At 39.9% G+C, this 14,585-nt stretch overlaps 1 protein-coding gene across 2 annotated transcripts in view; it reads right to left on the reverse strand.

Annotated features, from left to right (window-relative positions):
• grik2 (glutamate receptor, ionotropic, kainate 2) overlaps positions 1-14,585 on the reverse strand; it is a 186,774-nt gene that overhangs the window by 83,270 nt on the left and 88,919 nt on the right. The window lies entirely within an intron of this gene.

Consider the following 14,585-nt stretch of genomic DNA (forward strand, 5'->3'; position numbering starts at 1 on the left):
TTTTTTTCATTTGCAGTCAAAATGGTGATTTATTAAGGAAGAGTAGCTGTGTGTGATGTTCAGAACAGGCCTGTCTTTCCACATCGAAGCCATCTTCCATCAATCTAACCAACTCACTTCCTCCACATGTAATTAGAGACGCTTTTAATTAGAACTGAGCCGAACGATTGCCAGTTATCTCTTACGTCTGCAGTGTGCCACATCCATGCAGCAGCTCAGCAGCCGGCATGGGGAAAGAATGAAAACAAGGTATAAAAACATTCGCGTGTGAATTTAACATTGGCGCAGTAAACTATACGAAACAACTGTGGCGTGGTGTGACAGCAGGGTCTCTAGCTGGAGTGATAAGATTAGATCGAACAGGTAATTACAAAGCCAGCTTTATTTCCAATAGAAATGTAATGAAAGGAAAAACAAATACGGACATGCATCACAGCCACCGTTCAGCAAGGGATAATGAATAAAAAAATCTAGGAAAATAGAGGTATATTGTCATATTACAGTTATACATTATTACTATTTGTTTTGGTGAAGTGATTGTGTATGTCACAATAATGTATATATTTTGAATGAGATTGCAAGATCCAGTAGGTTTTTCATCCCAGCTTTGACCTCTGTTTTGTAATATTAGTAAGTAACATATCAATTCCGAGGCATCTGCTGCATAAATTGATTCATCATACCAAGCAAGACCACTCATGGACACAAACAGAAAATAGGAATTTTGTCAATTATCCATACCGCTGCTCTAAACAAGATCAGTACAGTGATTACATCTCCTCCTCCCTGCTGGGGACATCCTGCCTATTAATTTTACAACCCAAAACATCAGACCCACACTAATACCATTAAATGTCGCTAGGGCAGCTATCAACTTGCCTTGACTTTTATATGTGGAGTAGGTAGAAGCATTTCATTGTCATACCGTCAAACTACTTCCAGGCATTTTGTACCCCAGTTGTTCTTAATGAGAAGGTGAATGTATTCACGTACATCCTCCTTCTTGTGTCTTGCTGAATTTCCATGTATCTGACTTCAAACCACTCAATGATATGCGTTTAAGATGAAACGCCACTATATTACTTTAGCGGTAAATCATTTTGATTTGTCTCCACAACACATATTGTGCATGGTTTCCAGAGTTTTAGCTCATTTTACAAAGTGACAGGATGTTGCTCGGATGACTAAAGCAGCAGCCTTCAAAGCAGAGGGAGCTCACAGCTTCTCCCTGATGAAGCCATTTACCAGAGCTGATGGAACAGCTTCCTTATGTCACTGCAAACTAAGCAGAAGGCATAAGGAGGGAGGTAGTGTGAGCAAAAGAGATGAGAGAGAAACAATTAGCCTCAGGGTCTTTGGGATCATAAGTAATAATTTGGGTGAAATTAAGTGGCAGGTTTAACAAGCAGGGATAATTTCACTTTTCTGTTCTTCCTGGGGGAAACCTGGCCTTTAATTGAGTTAACACTTTTTGTTTAGTAAACACTCCTGAAGCAGGCCAAGTCTGCCACTGAGTCTCATTACTGACACCTAGAATCGGTGTCAGTGCCCAAGCATTTCCTACCACCGCTCCTTCTGGCCTGCCTTCTCCTCCTCATCACACACACACCATTCCCTCAGGTGCTTAGCTGCTTTTGGGCGTCAGCCATGTCATTGTTTGTGTCCCAAATCCGCTGATGTTATGGAAACACCTTGCAATTGATCAGGAAAGAAAATAAATTCTGATTATCACAATTGTAAAACGAATTATATGAGCATCACAAAGTCTTTTACAGATGCTCTCTGTTCCACAAGAAGAAAAGTCAGGGGATTCGTTTACAGGATGCACTATGAACACAAGAAGTACTGCTTAACATGGGACCAGGACTATTGTTTCAATGGCAAAACCTCAAATTATTAGAATTCATAAAGGAACTTGAGGGTGTCTACAGAGGTTTGGTTTTAGTCTCTATGGAGATTCAGTGACAAAAAATAAAATGACACAAACTATTGCTGTCCCATAAGATTGGGTTTAATCCAGCTCATAGTGTGAATAGCTTTTACCTAATTTAAGGATGCATTTCAGTCTGTTGTTCTTCGTGTTTTTACCTCAATTTGTTATGTGCAAGAAAGAAAAGACATTGCACTGAATCAAACTACTTCACTTAAAAGAGAGATTATTATGGATGTGTATGCCTTCCATTCGAATGAGGGGAGGCTTTAACCTCCTCACAACTTGGTTTGTTAGTGCTTTAATGTAACATTACTTATTCATGACTGAACAAACAACAGTGAAAGTTAAAGCCTGAAAACAGAAGCTAAATTGGAATTACCACCCAGTGGTTATATTCCTTTGCTGACTGACAGTTTCGGTCTCCACAAATTATTTCCAATGCTTACAGACTTAAAATGAATGTTATGTTCAAGAGGACGTGCATGTTTTGTGAAGCCACCATGACCTTGACATTACCGAGACATCAGTTCCACGAGGAGACAGACGGACCAAACAACAACCGAGAAACATACACATGCGCATAAAACCCTACAGCTGTGTGTCACTAAATCCTCATGGGTGTTTACTTTTGCATGGCAACACCTTGAGTCCCTTGTTCTTTGCTCAAAAGGCGAGAGCTGAAGAGGAAATACACAAGAGCCACAGACGCAGTAATGTTGTACCAACACATTTTAAGCTTGTCTGTGTGGGCTTCCTAGAGCCGCCCAAATAATGTGCAGGGTGTTTGACACATTAGATCCTCTATTCTACTTCCCTCTGATAGCTTTGTTGCCTCATCACCCAGTCCCGTCCCCCCCCCAAAAAAAAAGAAAAGGAAAGAAAAGAAAAAAAAGGAAGAAAGCATCTGTTGACAATGCCACCCATTGAGTCCACTGTGGTCCATTATTGGAGCTACAGAGAGAGGTGTGGGTGGTAGATTGTTGTTATTTGGACACCATCCACCCCACCTCCAAAACCCCATTTCCACCCCGAGTCCAGTATCCTGCAGGGTGTCTAATATTGTCTTGGAAGCGTCTGTGGTGAGGATATTGAGCAGTGCAGTAGGTGAACAATAGGAGGGGTGCGTAGAAGGTGATGTGTGTGTGTGTGTGTGTGTGTGTGCGTGTGTTTGGATGTTTTAAGGGGTTGTTATTGTGAAACAGAAGGAGAGCAGTGCTGCCGCCACAGTGCCAGGCAGGACCTAGGATAACGGAGAACTCAATGGAGTGTTAAATGGGAAATCATCTGTTTTCAGCCACAGATTTAATGTCATTGCTGCTCTCACTCTGCTGCACTCTGCTATTCTCTGCCGTCTCCCCCTCCCTTGTCTCTTTACGTCTAGTGTTTTGTTTTTTTTGTCCAACTTAAAAATTGGTTTGTTTTTTTCCTTTTGTCTCTTAGCCATCCCTCACTTCTGTTCTCGGCGTCATCATGGCTCCTGCAGGCCCTCAGGTTATCCCATATACTGTGGACAGTTTTCCGCCTCATGTGCACAATGGGCCATTTGGGTTCCCAGTGTCAGTCCATGTGCCGCTCACATCATCTCTGTCTGCGTAACACTTGGAGCATCTCTCAGCAGGACATCTCCATTAGCAACTTGATAAGACAACTGCAGAGAACTATAAAGAAAAGCCAAAAAAAAATACAAAAAAAAAACACCTCCACCTCCTCCGCCTCCCAGACCTACTCCTCCATCTCCCTGGCCAGATTAACTGATCCATTTGCAGCCTCAGTTAATGGCTTAACTCATCAAGCATTATGGCTTTAAAAGAGGACACGTTGATTGAAAAACATTCCTGATTTGTGATTGTTTTTATGTTGTTTTTTTAAGCAGTGTTAAATTAAGCAGACAGACATTAAGTTGGACCCTTTCTCTTGCTTGAAGCGGTTGAATGAGTTGGTGATTCAGTTGGAACTGGCTGCACCATTATCCTTTCACAAGAGCTAATTGATCCCCCATACTCTCCATTTGCTTTGTGGGGAGTGGAGAAAAACAATATCCAGCATATGGGTTAGTCTGGATAAGCAAGTGCCAATAGTGGAAATGTAGTCTTGGAAACAGCCAAGAAAATTAAGGCAAAGGAAATAATAAAAAGAAGAGGAGAAGACTGTTTATATGTGCAAGTCCCCTAAATTTTATGAACTCATTAAATGATAAAGCTGGTATTGTGTGTGACGCACTGGACGACTTATTTTGTGTGTTTGTGTGTGTGAGTGTGTTTCATATATAGATGCAGGCGTATTACAAGTCTATATATGTACATAGTGTCAATATTAATTGTAATATAGTAAAAATATATATGATACATAATACCATCATCATTTAAAGTATATATTGTTATAGTGGCTGTATGTCAATGAAGTGATGTACTTGGCTGAATAGAAAAACTGAGAATTAGAAATGGGGATGACAGACCAAAAAAGCTCCATCCTGTGTAAAAAAAATAAAAATAAAATAAAAAATAAAATCACTGTGACCTTGCTTAAAGTGCATGCAGCAGACGGAAAGTCCACAAGGTCCATCTACCCTGCCCGAGGCCACAGACTGAGAGAGCAGCTATTTATCTGCTTAAACAGCTTCGGTAAACCTGTGAGGGAACCGTTTGATAAGAGTCTCGCAGTGAAGTGATGAATGGCATGAAAAGGGAACACGCCAGCAGAATATCATGCTTGCTCAAAGCGTTTTTGATTTTAAGGTAAAATATATACATATTAAAAATAAATAAATAAAAGACAGGCAGCCCCGGGGCCGTTCTTCAGGGTTTGAGCTTCTTTTGTGCTGATGAATGTCTGAATATCTTCAGACCTGAATCTGACTCATCCACGCTTTTTGATCCTGTTCTCCGATGACGCACCACAATGTGAGAGTGACCTTTGTGAATCAGAGGTGGCTGTGTTCTTACATCACACAACCTATTCTTTACGCCACATGTCCATAGAACAGGACTATACATTAGGTCATGATTGTAATTATGCTGGACTATAAAGAGCACAGCAACGGAATGGGAATGAGTTGTTGAAGAAGATCTCATGACTTTTATCCTGTTTTTTGACAAAATTCTACTTCAGGATTCATTTGCCGTGAGAAGAAAGGAGCGGAAAAATTACGATGACAGAAAAAACACTTTTATCTGCTCTGTTTAGATGTCTCTATGTACTCTAGTGTAGAATGCTATATACTATACATATATATATATGTAATTATATATAATATATATATAATTGGGAAAAAAGAAAAGAAAGGAATGCTGATTGTTGAGTCTCATCTTGGGTAATTAAATACAAATATTTTGGTATGGACCCATGCGCAAGTTTTGAGGATTTTCAAGTCCTTTTAACTGATGTACAGTTTGGAATTGTTTGCTTTGATTCCTGTGTGGGACGTCGCACTCATGACTCTTTCAGTGCTGACACTCTGTTGACGTCATGCTTTAGTATCGGCTCAGCTCATTGGAACTCTCGCCAGAGCAGGTACTAAAAAAGGTACCAGGTACCAGGTTATCCCCAATGGAAAAGCAAGTAGAGTTGAACCGTGCCAAGTCGAGTCGTGCTGGAACTGTGCAATAGACGAGCGCCATTTGTCACCTCATCTGATGCATTCTTTGCCTGGCATACTAATGCTTAGGCCTTGAATGGGCTGTAGGCATGACTATGTGCAGAGCTTTGCCATATTGCTTTAATAGCACAATCCAGTGTCCCGTGACTAAGGCACACTGTCAGGAGGACTAACAGTCTTAACACTCAAGTGCATCTGATGAGTTTTTCCCAGCAAGCAGATAATGGGCACAGAAAGAAATCTGCTGTGAGGACCCTTGGAGAACAACTCTGTATGGCTGCCTGGGTGGGATCAGGATGTTGTCAGCGTGTGTACTGTAACATGAAAGGGCTTTAGAATCAGCTGTAGTCTTTAATATAACGAGTGTGCAGCTGAATCACACTGAAACAATATACCGTTGTGTACGGAGGCAATCATTTGACATGCTGCCAACAGTGACCAAAAGCTGGAGTACACACGCGGCTGTGTCACACAGCAGTCATTCATCAGCGTCCAAGTCTCACCAGAGATGGTGGACAAGCATGCTGAAGGTTACTCTATTGACTCTGAATTCATTCGGCAGAAAAAAAAACACACTGTCAACACGTGAACTTGGCATATTTCTCAAATGTGTTTCTCTTTTTTCAAACAAACATAAGGTTGCACTGCCAGTCCTTCACAAACAATGCACTATGGATAACAGATGTAAAGATAGATCATGACAGTGACCAAATTGCAGATGGTATGATGTGTCAGGTTTCCACCTGAGCAGTACGATATGGGCCAAATTTGTTTTGGTTGCTAGACTGATTCATAAACTACAATATGCTACAGTATTGCATATCACAGAATTGTTGCATATAGTCTTAACTATAGTAGTAGTTAAGTAGTTTCTAAACTACTAGTTAAGTAGTAGTAGCGGTAGTACCTTAGCACAAGTCTTAATTTCCTGTCAAAGTAAAATTTGCAGGTTTGTCAAATCAGTCCTGCCAAAATGTATACTCCCACCTCAATTATTTTTAATAAGGAATGTGTTTTCTCCTAGATTACATTTGTTTTTGACATATAACCAATAGTGACACGACACAGTGACTTACACTTTGAGTGTTGCGGGGGAGCTGGAGTCAGTCCCTGCCAATACTGGGTGAAACACGGGGTGCACAGACAGATAAGACAATTTAGTTATGCCAACATAGAATATATGACTTTTGGGTGTTTTATATGATAAAAGTGGAGTTAGTAGCTAGAAATTGTGAAATAAATTTGAGTAATCAATGTATAAATAAGGCTAAAGAATTTGCTTTGCCTGTTACTAATTGTTTATTCAGGTTTTATCTCATGTAGGTCCCATGTAGACTTTATACATGTATAAGAAATGTCAACATTGTTTACTACTTAGCATTTCAACTGAATGTGTAAGTAAATGTTATGTCTATTCAAAACATGTCTGTCTTGTCAATGAGACTGCAGGTCTCAGTGAGATTACCTGTATAAATAAAGGTTGAATAAATGAGAAAGGAATATTTGATTTCCTCTGCACTCTCCGTTTTAAGCCATTGTTCCAGGAAAATGTGATTGTTGTTTTACAATACATTTTCTTATGGCTATTACGGCTATTACACAACAAAATTGGTGCATAGCCCAATAACATTACTGAAGGACTTAGTACTTGGACTGAGGCAGAATGAGCTTTGCTGCCAATTATGTCACAGTGGCCAACCGCATTGCCATAGAAAAATGCTCATTAGCTTAGAAATAATTTTCCCCAGACACGTAAACTGGTGACACACGAACACAGATGAAATATTCATTACTCTTTGTGTTGGCCTAATATTTAAATAAATTTAATATTTTTAAAAACAAACGTTGATTATTGATAAAAACGTCCATAAAAAGCAAAATGTAAATCAAGTGATCTGAGAGTGCACTAGATGTCCACAACTCTCTGGTTTGCTTGGGGAAATCTGACCCATAATGAGAGACTTAAACAAATCACAGGGCAGTTCAAAGACAGGCAGACAGGGAGAGAGAGAGAGTAACTTTTTATTTAAAGGCCACTATTGGTACTGACAAATAATAGTAATAGAGTTCCTTGGATGGATATGCAATTTTTGATTTGGGGATTTGGATATTGCGTCTCCCAAATTGTAACCCATTAATAGCTTAGGCATTTTAGCATGTGCACTTAAATGTCTGTGTGTGTTGCATTTTAGTCCATCATGGTAACATCAGCAACTACTGGGAAAAGGAGTAATTTGCACTTAACATACAAACATGTTTTATGCAGTGTAGAGGTATTCACTTATGTTTCTATTCAGTGGCAAAAAATAATGTTCAATTCCTGTGGCAATATTACTATGGTCAAAAATAGATTGGGTAAGAAATCAACTGGCAAAACTGAAAACTTCAAATCCCTCAAATGCATGGTGTGTATAGAGCTACATGTTTCATTTAGTCCTCCCTCTGGAGCTCCCAAAACCCCTGGCTGACACTAAGTGGCTCGCTGGGTTGACTCTCTGACGCTGGAGTCACTGCTCCTTATCCTCGCCAGTACCGCCAAGCACCCCCAGCCACTGCAAATGTAATGCCAGCTGCTGGAATAATGTCCCAGCAACATGTCACTGCCAAATTTCTTCCCCGGCATGTGGACAATACCAGAGCCAGTTCCAAGTCTGTGAGCCAGAGGGGGGATGACTGAGAGATGGCTCTACGCACACAGAGAAGCAGATGGACTACACTAGGCTGAGAGAAGCCTCATCTAAGAGGAGGGGCAAAGGACACAGTCTAATGACATCATCTATGCATAGAGTGTGGGGCCACTGCCAAAATGTGAATTAACCAAATATTAGCCATCCGTTAATGAGAACTCTTTCAAACAGCTCGAACTCTAGACAAAGGCTTTGGAGGCATTTCAAAGCCACAGCACCAGCCTCATCAGGGCATATTCCACAATGCAACACAAAAGCTGTGTGCCTTGGACAATAGGCAGCCCATCGTAAGAGCATGATCTGGGTATGAAACAGACATGCACAGCCAGGATCCGGCTCTGTGAGCTGGTTGTTTACTGTGACAGGTTCAACAAACTCCTGCTCCTTACAACCACAAGTCAGCACCCACAACCAAACCCACTCATACTACCACCAACCTGAATTTACCCCTGACCCAATTTCCCCTTAAGTCAGTCCAGAGCATGTTTCCCAGCCTAGTCTGCCAGTCAACAAAGTCTCCGATGGGACTGCATGACTGACAAGCTGGAGCAGGAACATGCCACATGAAGATGAAGAAAACCTCTTCTCTCAATCCCTCCACTGGCTCTGTCCTGTTGCAGATCACTTGTGTCTTTTTTTCTGACAGTGAAGTGGAGAAATACGTTGGTATTTCACATCTGACCACAAACTTAAAATATGAAATGATGTCTGTTTCCATCAACAAACGCTAAACTGTTTGCTGATATTGATCTCAATCATTGATCATCGTAAAAACAAATCATTAAAATATGAGTAAACCATAATAAATAGACCATAATAATAACATTTATGTTTTAATTAGCCCCTCTTGGCTTGGGATATTTTTTTCTCTGTAAAACCCAAGAGAAAATTAACCACAAATGACCCAAACCCCAACGCAGTTACCTCAGTTTGTTCTGTTAAAAATGTAACAAATAGCCTTGAGGTGAAGTGCTGCATTCAGGTGTCGTCATGTATAAGTCACATACTCAGCCAAATAGACAGAATAAAGCATTTACATGAGTCCAAGTAGGTCAGGCCAGCCAACGTGACCAAACTCAACACAAGCCTGAATTTAATTTCAAATACCTTGTTTGAACCTTCAGGTGCTGTTAGGTCCAGACACACTGGGGCTGGGTATACACCCTATTTTGCATTCGCATAGCGATGCATGAGTATCCTTCACATGGTCGACACTCTTGATTAAAACTCTTGAGCAACAAATATAAAAATTATACTAAGTAAGTAGTTTTACTGGCAGCCACATGCATAATAATAGCAAACTGCTATTTATCATATGACTCATTCAATCCTGTTGCCCACCACCATATGTTGTTTGAGTGATGCTCGGATAATATGAATCCTGGAATATGTCTGATGTCTGAATGAATCTTTTTTCTTTCTTTCTTTTTTTGTGTAAAACTCTGTTTGGCTCTGACTTTGAAATGGTATCTGTCAAAAAAGAAATAGCTTTCCATCACGGCCACATTTAAAATGTACCCACAGGTAAAGCACATTTATGGTAATATGGAAACAGAAATGATTCAGCGGCAATGCCCATGGCTTTGAATACCAACCGTGTTTTGTAGCAGCAACAAACAGAGACGACCTTGATAACTGAAAGGTTAGTCCGTCTGCGTGGACCTGGTTAAAAGTTAAAGTCTCCACCATCCAGCTTATGACAAAGAAATAAAAGGAGAATTTACAGTCATGCCTGAGAGTTTCTTTTCTTTTTTCTCTTTTTTTTACTTGTTTTAATTTTGCAGTGCACACAATGAATTAGACAGCAGCTGAAGCAATTAACAAGGAAAGACATTATGGTAATGAGAGAATGGAGCTTGTAAGGTCACTCTCGTTGCGCATGTTAAGCCATGACTCAGGGCAGGGATTCTCTGCCACCAGAGTCATTGATGGAAGCATAGAGGAGCGAGGTGCAGAATTTGCTTATCTGATCTGTCACACACAGGCATATGCTGGGGAAAAAAGACGGTCTCGCAAACTGCCTATTAAATCAACTTTATAATATGGTGCACTGACAGAGGATGCAGAGTTTTCAGCTTTGGAGAAAAACAAGGTGAGAGACGATGAATCGAGACAAGACGTCATACGGACTATGACAATGTTCAAATATAGGAAATACAACGTATTAGTATTAACTAACCTTCTTTTTTGTTTATATTAGTGATTTGGGGGTTTAAGATTTGACAGCCCTTGTTGAGATTTTTACGTTGATTGCCTCAAGTCAATTGATTAATACATGATTATTATTATAATTTATGTATCTATAATTTGTTAAATGATGTAATAATGACAGCCACTTTGATGATGCATGTCATGTGATCTAGACACATTTTGAAATATTATTAATCAATTCAGTAAATAATTGATCACACAGTTCCTTTGTATTGCGTTTTTGTCCAAATCCACTGTGGATGTTTTGAGTTTTGTGGTGAAAAACTTTGGCGTTTCAGAAGTACAACAATACTTCCTGCTAACTGTATTTCACAGATGTCAGGGATGTCACAAAGTCACCATGATTCACAGGCTACATACACAGACCTATATGTCACTGTATCCTGTATATTCTTCAAGTATCCTGTTTTAAAAAAGAAAATGTGTTGCTTCCTCTGTCGTTGTTGACTGAACTGTTCTTGGCTCCTGAAAAGGGACATGCCAGAGCCTCTGATATAGGGATTAGTAAATTAGTGAAAGTGGGAGTGATTTCAGACACAGACCACAGTCAATACTGCACTCAAAGGAGACGAGTAATTTATACAACAGCAGAATAGTGTTAAATAAACAAGGCAAAGCAGGAACAAAATCAAAGTCAGCAGTGTCAGGACAGAACAGCACAAAAGGTCCACTGTAGCTGAACTGACAACTCGTTTGCTATCATTCATTATCTCACAGCCCGTTTGCACCGCGGACCTGCACAACTGCAATACTGCTAATTCTTATATATCCTTTGCCTATTTACTGTATTGTTAGTTTTTTTTCTTGTGTTTGTTTGTTTGGTTTTCTGTCTCCACAAAAGACCAACGCAAATTCCTTGTTTGTTAAACGCTACTTGGCAATAAATCAGATTCTGATCCTGGTGCAAAGCCACCACAAGATAAACCCACTGACTGCAGCAGTGTTATCGATAATGTTTTTTTTGGTCTTAAATCCAGCTGCTGTGAACAAGCCCTTGGACAAATACACTGATTTTGCAGGTCAAACATTTGTTTTTAGAGTTCTAGAGGAGTTTTGGCTAAGTAAATTATTTTTCCACCTTTAACCCTTTTAACACCTACGCTTCAAAATGTCCGTCTGGACTTTTTTTGTTCATTTTAACCATAAAAGGGCCAGAAAATGTCCTGTAAGTAGGTGCTTTTGCCCATTTTTCCAGACTTTCAATATTTGGCAGTTATTTACAATATACTGCATGTTAAAATAGTGTATTAACAATTTAAAATGGAGAAAAACAAAATGTTTTAGTCTATAGGTGTACATGAACACCAGATTTTGCATGTTAAATTTGAACATTACATGTCATTTAGCAGACACTTTTATTCAAAGCGACTTACAATGTAATTGAGTACAATCAGCCAGGGGTGGAGTCAAACTTACGACCATTTAAAATAACATTTTGAATTTGAAATCTTGTCTCAATGGCTTCCGGCAACAACACGAGTGAAATAATCGTAATAACTACAAACCATTGCGTAATTACGGTAATTCAAAGTGGGCTTACGCAAATGTGTCTTCTGCGATACACTTGATGTGAAAGGGTTAAGCAGGAAGACACAAAACTCTAAGAATCATATTATTAGACTATGGTGGGAGGGTGCAGTACGAGCAAGGAACTCATTGAGTTTTGGGAAAGTTTAGTTTTTTGTGAATTTCTCAAGAGATAATGAAAATATGATTATGAAAAACAATACTGACTTGTTGCATTGGCAGAGGTATGTGCTCTCTGAGCACTAGCTGTCACTTTATAAATAAAGGTTGCCACCACAGTACAGGTACAACTACTGCATGTAAAACAATGGCGCTTAATGGATAAACAGTGCAAGGAGGTGAAGTCTTTGGACTGCTCACTCAGTGCAATCTGTCATGATCTGCAGGTCCATAAGTTACAGCACATCAGCAGTTCACCACTTAACCACATACAACCGTAAATACAGCGCACAAATGAAGCCGTTCATCAAAGGTTTATGGAACCTTTCACCATGTCAATATGCATTAGCTGCTGACTGATTGCCATTTGTCTAATTAATCAGTCCCCACCTTAAGACTCATATGCCATTAATTCACTGATGAGCAGGGTCACAGCACACTCAGCCCACATAAATCTTTGCCTGTCACTGATCCAAAAATAACCACCTTGTCTGATGAGTCTCTCCAGCACAGCCCGAAATCAAAGAGTCAGATGATGATATTAATTTGCATCCTTATCATCTTCATAGACGTATATAAGACATCAACTATTGGACTCCATTTTGCAACCTGAGCTGGGAGCCAGTTTCTATAAAGGCAGCCGCTGGGGGAGGTTGTGTTTAGAAAAGGTCCAGTCATTACACACAGTCCATTTCAGGTCTCAAGTGGGAAACAGTATTGATTCAGCCACAAATCCCAACAAAAGGGGTTTACAATGAATAACACCCACTCACTGATATGAATCCAGAAACATGACTCAGCAATAACTTTCCATTTTCAGAAAAAAGAATAAAAGAAAGGATTCTGTGATTTCCCAAAGGTAAGCCCCTGCTTTCAATCAGCAGCCAACATTTTGCAACTGCTGCCGCCACTGATGCTGCACAACTGGATTCAGACTAAGCAGCTACAAAATTAAATACCTCACCATTTCTGGAAATGAAACACGACGACAGATTACACTTCTGCCTCTCCTTCACCCACTCTCCGTCTTTCTTCTTCTCATCTTCATTCATCCCCCTCATCTCATATCTCTTCCCTCCTCCACGACTCTCTTTTTTACTTCTCATTCAGTCTCTGGTGGGTTGATTTTTTTTGGCAGAGCTCCTAGATAAGAGATTGGTATGAAAGCTGCGTGGAGTAGCAGGCAGTGTGCTCTGATCAGAAATGTTTCAGATCACAGTAAAAGAGACTCTTCTTAACATACCCAGGGGCTCACTGCTCGGGGCACCAAGGTTTTCTATTTGACTTTCTCAGATGACTGGGAAATTGCAGTGAGAGAAGTCACTGCACATTCAGCTGAACAAGTCTATCATGTCAAGAACAATGCTTTATAACGTACACAGTAAATGAGAATGGCTTCAAGAGTTATGTTTTTTGTCAGGTTGTCAAGTTGGTCAGCTTTGAGAGTGCCCAAAATGTGCCAAAAATGCATATTACTGTCTTAAAGAGTTTTAAAGGCATTCAAACTTCCAACTGCACATATAAAGCACTAAATAATATGCAACTGCTCCATTTCTATATGCACCTTTCTTCCTTATGTCAACTCAATTCAATCAGGGTGCACCACTGCTGCATCACATTCCTGTAATGGTTTCAATGTCCACTAAGTGTTTCATAGGCAGAATATAAAATGCTCCATTTACAACTTCATTAAAAAGTGTTTTGTGTGCCCTAATTGCAAGTTGATAGAGCTTGACCACATAAAACTAGAAGATTAATTGAGGACAGATTGTGATCCGGTCAGCCAAACCAGCGCCACAGTTGGCCAGGGACACGTTTTGACAATGTTTAACACAAATACAGTACATATGTAGTTACATGGTCAACAACTGTGTGGGCGGAAGTAATAATAATAACCACATGTGATCATTCCCAACCGGCAAAAGTACCAGAATTAAAGCTTCCCAGCAGCCTTTGTCCAGTAAACACAAAGCAGTCCTCGTTTCCTCATTTTATTCAAGACACCTGTGGATGGAGACCTGCTGTAACACGACGATGATGAGAAAGCAGCTGGACAGAGTGACTAAGATATTACTAGATATTAGGAGTAAATATAATCAAGTTTCAAGCTGTGTCTAGCCTCATTGTCTAGTTTATATGAAACCTCTTGATGATTTGCAGTCACATTGAACATGTTTGCGGATCATTCATAAACCATTACAGATACTGTGTGCTTGCTGTTCAGTGTGATCACTTCACAACATCACAATGTCCTTTTTTCTTTTTGATCTGTATTTTCTAATAAGCAGCAGCACCACGCCATTCATTCTCCTTAATAGATGTTCTCCAAAAAAAAGTGACAGAAACAAACATGGCTTTCTGGGACATATCAAAGGAGAAAGTCAGTAACAACTGCAACTGATACAGCTATTCATGAACATTCTCAGGGAATTGCACATGTCAGTGATTCACACTGCATCTGCATAAATACATC

Source organism: Solea senegalensis, linkage group LG9 (genome assembly GCF_019176455.1).
Source record: "Solea senegalensis isolate Sse05_10M linkage group LG9, IFAPA_SoseM_1, whole genome shotgun sequence".
Classification (NCBI taxonomy): Eukaryota; Metazoa; Chordata; class Actinopteri; order Pleuronectiformes; family Soleidae; genus Solea; species Solea senegalensis.